At 40.4% G+C, this 6,869-nt stretch overlaps 1 protein-coding gene across 1 annotated transcript in view; it reads left to right on the top strand.

Annotated features, from left to right (window-relative positions):
- Window positions 1-6,869, top strand: part of TDRD9 (tudor domain containing 9) — a 136,094-nt gene that overhangs the window by 22,320 nt on the left and 106,905 nt on the right. The window contains exon 3 of the mRNA XM_011951409.1: window positions 6,020-6,117. The gene's annotated coding sequence lies outside the window, so the exon portion shown is untranslated. The remainder of the gene's footprint in view (window positions 1-6,019; window positions 6,118-6,869) is intronic.

The following is a 6,869-nucleotide window of genomic DNA, read 5'->3' as shown; positions in this document are numbered from 1 at the left end:
TCTTAAATTCCCAGTTCCCAAGAGTACAACTGTTCAGAGTTCACAGTTAGTTACTTTCTGTCAGTATGAAATTTTTTCTGAGCAAATTGTCTTACTAGCACCAGACCCTATTCATGTGATAGAAGTTATCTTTTGATTTTTTTGCTTTATGAGAGGTCATCTGTCATAGATTTCTGCTAGTTCAGTTGAGAAGCTCTGCCTCCTGTCCTGCCATCCTGTGTACGTGTGCTCAGAGTTGGGCACAAGTGTGGGTTCAAGTAACACTTTCTTTTTTAGCCTTTTAAAAAGTATGAAATACAGTCGATACATAATAGTGGATTAATCCTTATCATTCTTGGGATTGATTTGGGCTTCCTGACTATACCAATTGGTATCTTTTAATGAGTCCAGGAAAATTCCGAGCCATCATCTATGGCCCACTCTTTCATTTAGTTTTGTGTTTTTCATTTGTTTAGTCACTATGCTCTATTCTGGTTAATTTCTGCTACATCTGTCACCTTAAGGTAAAAGCAGCCTTTGGTTCTTTGCCTCCCTTTCTGTGTTCTTGCCTCATCATAGGCTTTGGCCTGATGTTTCCTTGCTATTTCATCAGCCCTTTGGTGCTTTTAAGGAGAGGTTTGTGTATTTCATCTAACATCTTTAGTTGACCTCAGGAAGGAGATTTGTCTGAACAACCCAGTGTATTAACGGAAGTGAGCATTCACAATTTGTGTTATCTCTGGTGCAGTTTCTACTTATGCTAAGAAAAGTACAAAGTTGTATGTATAAGAATGTTTATTGAATTATTGCTTACCTATGGGAAGTCTTAAGAATCTCTTAAATGACAGTGAACAGAGGATTGGTGACTTTGGTCTTTTGTACAAAGGAAGAGTACTGTGCAGCTTTGGAGGTATTAAGTAGCCATATGTGTTATTGTGGAAAGAGGGCCATCATCTAATACTTCTGTTTGGAAAGCACATTAGTTTATAGATGACTCCGTGTGATGTGATCCTTCTTGTCACACTCACGTACTGGCCCAGGGGCACAGGCAGGAGCCTGGCACACCTTGCATGCTGGGTTACCGTGCCAGATGGATTACCACCTTTAGGACTAGCTAATTACAAATGAATGCCTGTAACTCAAAGTGTCTGCTCTCATACTTTTAAGTTCATATGTGAAACTCTCTTTGCTTTCTTTATGCATGGTATCATAATATATTTGGGGCAATCGGATCAACTATGGCTTTGGCTACTTACGGAGGTTTTGGCTGCTTAGCCACTGACATTTATCAAGGTGTGTTCCAGGGGCTGTATGAGACAATGAGAATTTGACAAGTAAAAAAGACTTTTAACTCTGATCATCTCTGATCATTATAGAGATGATCATTTAATCATCCAGTTACACAAATAAATGCTTTTTGGAAATAAGTTCTCTGAAAGGCAGCTGTATGGGGGCATAAATCAAGGATTTGACTTGGGCTGTGATGTCAGGAAAGCAGATGTAAGTTAAGGATCTTGAGATGGGAAGATTTTCCAGGTGGGCCCAATGTCATCACAGGGTTTTTCCTAGAGGGAAGCAGGAAGATCAGTCAGTGGTAGATGTGACAACAGAAGCCATAGGTTGGAGTGATGCAGGGAAGAGGCCATGAGCCAATGCAGGCAGCTTCTCCAGGCTAATAAGGCAAGGAAATAGATTCTTCCTTACAGAGCCTCCGGAAGGATCCAGCAGCCCTGCCAGCACCTTGTCCTTCTCATCTTTGAACCTCTGCTTCCAGAACTGTAAGAGAATAAATGCATGTTTTAAGCCACTAAGTTTGGGGTAAAACGTGACAGCAGCAGTGGAAAACTAACACACTTGTATTGGCTGTATTGGATGAGGTTGGATGAGATAGGCAAGACTAGTAACAGGGCTGTGGGATGTAACTAAGAGTTTTGGTCTTAATACTCAGAGCAGTGGGAAGCTATGAAAGGTTCCATGCTTTTCTTGGGATGACTGTGAAGGGAGGAAGTGGGTGTCGTGTGTTTAGATTTGTGTTTTACAAGAAATACTTTGGTCATATTTTTGAGAATTGATTGGAGGGGGCCAGAGTGGACCTGAGGAGAACTGGAGGCATTATCCTAGTCCAGGTGAGACTTGATGGTGTCTTTGACAGGGGATGGCAGTGGAGGAGTAGGGCCAGTTGAGGGACAAACCAGACAGGAATTGGTGATGTCTTGGACACAGGGTGAAGGAGAGGGCCACAGGAGGCAGAGAGGTGCTGTCCACTTTTTTTTCGTTGAGATGAGGTCTCACTATGTTGCCCAGGCAGGCCTTGAACTCCTAGGCTCAAGTGATCCTGCAACCTCAGCTTCCTGAATAGCTGGGACTATAAAGGTGTCACCATCATGTCTGCTAAATGTTTTGAAGTGTTGAAGTGCCTCTGGAGCATTGAAGAAGTGAGGTCAGGTTATCGTGTGTGTGTGTGTGTGTGTGTGTACATATACACAAACAGACACAAAGCTATTTCTATGTCTATTTCTATTAAAACCATGAGATTACACTGATGCCTCTAATTCCAGTCCAGTGCCACAGGTTTCAACATGAACATTTTGTTATATCCAGTTATAAAATAATTTGATTCAAAACACTTTTGATTTTGGTCTGATACAGGTGTTATTTCACTTATAAGTATTAAAAATTATTTCTAAATAGAAATCCAAGGATACCCATTCAGTGAATTTCTATAGATTACATTAGAATCATTTTACATAGTTAAAGATTAATCATTTTTTGAAAACTGAGATTGATTTGCATTGATGAATGAAATCTTTCCTAACAGTATGAGCCTGGTTCTAGATTGTCGACTCCTGAAGGATTCTGTTGCTTTCACATGACGATTTGAATTTGACCTGGGATAGAGTCTTTAGATTGTAGTTAAATTCCACAGTGCTGCCTCCTTTTAAATGTGGTGATATATTTAGTGGCTGTTTGCATCCTCCTTTTAGCTTTTCTTCTGGTTTTAAGAGAATGGCCTGTGTGGAATGTCTAATAACTGAAAGGGAAACATTATTCTTCCTTCAAGTTAATTTTGTATTCAGAATAGTAGTCCATACTCAGAAAAAGTCATATATAATTATTTATTTTGAAGATTTAATTTTATGGTCAAATCAGTAATGCAGTAATTATTTTCTGTAATATATAGTGTGTAGATTTTAAGATAAGTCTTAAGTTCACCATATGAGCTGACATAATACTTACCAGTTAAAATTCCTTACATACAGTTTAGAACCTCTAAGTGCTGAACTTTTTGATTTCATATTTGGTTGATGATGATATAGTGGAGTGTCTTAGTGAAGAGAACTAGCAATTTTTATGGCTTCCAGTTTTCCCCAGTTCATGTAAAATATTTTGTTGTTAATCATGTAGGATAAAGAGATAGCAAGAAAATAAGAATAGTCAATTTTAAGATTGAGCTATTTCTCATGCCATTTTTGGATTTTTGCTTTGTCGTGTGTAGTTTGTTGATTTGCCTTAAATTATCCACCATGGTTTTCCTTCTTATTCTGTTGCTGATGCAAAGGTGCAAAAACCATACAGCTGTGAACATTTCTGCTGTTTGGTTTCCTGTCTGCCCTTTGGCAGTGTACACGGAGGCAGGACTTGATTTGTGCTGGGTCTGCTTCAGCCAGTGACCTAAAAACGTCAGCTTGTGTTTTGCGTTACATGGAGAAGGGGCTATCATATAGACAGTACTGTTAGGATTTCTGGAGTTTTTTCTTGTAAAATTTCTGTCTTTAAGTAGCAACCTTCAAAATGCATGTAATCAAGTAATGTAAGCCAATATTGTCAAAGTAACAGGGCTTGTTTAGCAGCATGTGAGCCAGGGCTTGAAGTCTTCTAGCAAAATGAATGTGGCTGCAGCCTTTTTCATCTTTCTGAAAGAATCTTTGTCACCTTCTTTCCCCTTTGAATAGCTCTACCTCAGCTTCTTACTCCCACCCTGTTCCTCACTATAATACTTGCCTCTCCCTCTGTCTGCATGCTGCGTCTGGGCTCAGGGGCTTCTTTCTCTCAGTCCAATTCACAAGGGTCATGTGGATTCTCTTCCCCTTCTTTTATTATGTTCAAGAAGGCCTAGGTATACTAACTGGGAAAACGAGAAGGCATCAGTAATTATCATAGCACTGAGAAGAGTAATGGAAGTAAAGTGAGACTTGACAATGGAAAGAAAATCCCTGTGTTAGTGAACTTGGCAATCACTAGTGAGGCTGATTAGAAGATTAGAAAGCCATAGGTCGGGTGTGGTGGCTCACGCCTGTAATCCCAGCAATTTGGGAGTCCGAGGTCAGGAGTTCGAGACCAGCCTGACCAACATGGTGAATCCCCATCTCTACTAAAAATACAAAAATTAGCCGGGCTTAATGGTGGGCACCTGTAATCCCAGCTACTCGGGAGGCTGAGGCAGGAAAATCGCTTGAACCCAGGAAGCAGAGGTTGCGGTGAGCTGAGTTCGTACCACTGCACTCCAGCCTGGGTGACAGAGCAAGACTCCCGTCTAAAAAAAAAAAAAAGCCATCTTGACAGGACTTAGCTTTCCCAAGTTAGGAGTCACTAATGTTTTAGGAAGAACACTGCTACTCACAAAGAAGCTATTTTTGCTTTGAGAAAGTATGACAGATCTGGCTTCTGTTTATATGACTGAGAACAGGGACCACATAACTTTGATTCAAATGTGGGAAAATAGCCACATTTTAATTATGTATTATTAGACCAATTATGAGAATTGGAATATATGTAGGGAAAAGATGTAGGAAAGCAAGAGAGAAGCCTGGTTGTGTGTTTTATTAGGAAAGGCCGAGGGTGATGCAGCAGGAGATGCTGGTCAGAAACCAGGGGCTGATAGGAAGGGAAGGTGAGCTGTGGGCGGGGGAATGAGTGTGGTGCTAAACTTGGCTAAGAGTTTATTTTGGAAGTAAAACTTATTTCTCAGCAAAAGTTTGTCTTCTGTGAGTTTTGATGATTTGTCAGTTTGTCAAGTGATGACCAGAGGTCTAGAATTTGCAGTGCAGCCAGAGAGCAGGGCATATATTTACAAGAGGACAGAGAAGTGTGCCTTGTCAGAACTCTGTATCATGCATCCTGAGCAGAGGCAAGCTGCCCCCTTTCCTGATACCTGTATTTCATACATTGTTTGATTTATTTATTGCTACCACTGATGTATTTTAGTAGCAGGGAATGCACACTTACATTGATGCATTCTGTTGAAATTTCAAGGGAAAGTTTTTTCTTGAACTGTTTTGGTACCATTGAATCAGCAATGAGTGCATGTTGTACAGGCCTATTTTAGAAGGTAGTGCTGAGCTTGCAATGTTGGTGGCTGTGATGGAGGGACGGAATGTTCTCAGTTTGCTTTTATACAAGATTAATAGTGGGCTACTAAGAGAAGTTTCTTAAGAAAGTAAACATTTTATTTTAGGTTCGGGGGTACATGATCAGGTTTGTTACAAGGGTGTATTGGGTGATGCTGAGGTTTGGGCTTCCGTTGATCCCATCACCTGGATAGTGAACATAGTACCCAATAGGAAGTTTTTCAGCCCTTGCCCCTCCCTCGCTCTTCCTCTTGGAGTCCCTAGTGGCTGTTGTTCCCATCTTTATGTTCATGTGTACCCAAGGTTTAGCTCCCAGTTGTGAGAACATGTGATATTTGGTTTTCTGTTTCTGTGTTAATTTGCTTAGGATGATGGCCTCCAGTTGCATCCATATTGCTTGCTGCAAAGGACATGATTTCATTATTTTTTATGGCTGCATAGTATTCAGTGGTGTGTATATATACCATGTTTTCTTTATCCAGTCCACCATTGATGGATACCTATGTTCATTCCATGTCTTTGGTATTGCCCTGATGGCAGTTTTAACCTGTAGAAAATGTATTTTTGTATTTGATTGTGTGTGTATGGTATATGTATGTGCGTATGCTGTATATATAGATTAGATAGAACATTGAGTTATCTTTTTCCAGATAAGAAATGGCATTATATTTGTTTGTTTTGCCTTAATCCAGGTCCAAGGCCATCTTTGGCTAAATTAAGCAATGTGACGTGCATCCCAGGGACAACTTATAAATATCCTGATTTGCCTATAAGTCGATATAAGGAAGAGGTAAAATTGTTTTGTTATACTATAATTTTGCTGTTTGAATTCATGTCTGAGGCCCAATACTTTTGGTTTCTAATTTGAAAGTTACCAGTTGCCAGGTGAACACTTCTGTGTTATACAAGGCTCTGTGGTGGATAAGAGGAGGGTGTGTTCACCCTGGAGATGATTTTGTGTAGTAACCGTATCAATGGCTTTTCTTTTGATCTGTACTTTATTTAGTCTTCACCTGAGTACATCTCCTAACATTTAGTTTATCTAGTCTTTCCTTCCATGAAATAGCTGTAAGTAAACACTTCATCTTTCCCAGGAGAACTTCTTGTTTAAAGAAACTCACTGCTAAATGTTTTTATGAAGCAAATGACATACCCTAGCATTTCCATTGGGTTTTCTTTACAGCATTGGCTCTACCTGTTGATTAATGTAATCAATCATTAACACACCATTGTATTAACAATGCCAGGCAGATGTAGCAGTAGGATGATTAAGTTCCTAATTACTTATGTGTTATTAAGCATGGTTAAAAGTAAGCGTATTGGCCGGACGCTGTGGCTCACTCCTGTAATCCCAGCACTTTGGGAGGCCGAGGTGGGTGGATCACGAGGTCAGGAGATCGAGACCACGGTGAAACCCTGTCTCGACTAAAAATACAAAAAAAAAATTAGCTGGGCGTGGTGGCGGGCGCCTGTAGTCCCAGCTACTCGGGAGGCTGAGGCAGGAAAATGTTGTGAACCCGGGAGGCGGAGCTTGCAGTGAGC

The sequence above is a fragment of the Colobus angolensis genome, unplaced genomic scaffold (genome assembly GCF_000951035.1).
Source record: "Colobus angolensis palliatus isolate OR3802 unplaced genomic scaffold, Cang.pa_1.0 Scaffold32, whole genome shotgun sequence".
Lineage (NCBI taxonomy): Eukaryota > Metazoa > Chordata > Mammalia > Primates > Cercopithecidae > Colobus > Colobus angolensis.
Note: the sequence above shows the minus strand (reverse complement) of the source record. Positions and strands in the feature narration are given on the sequence as shown.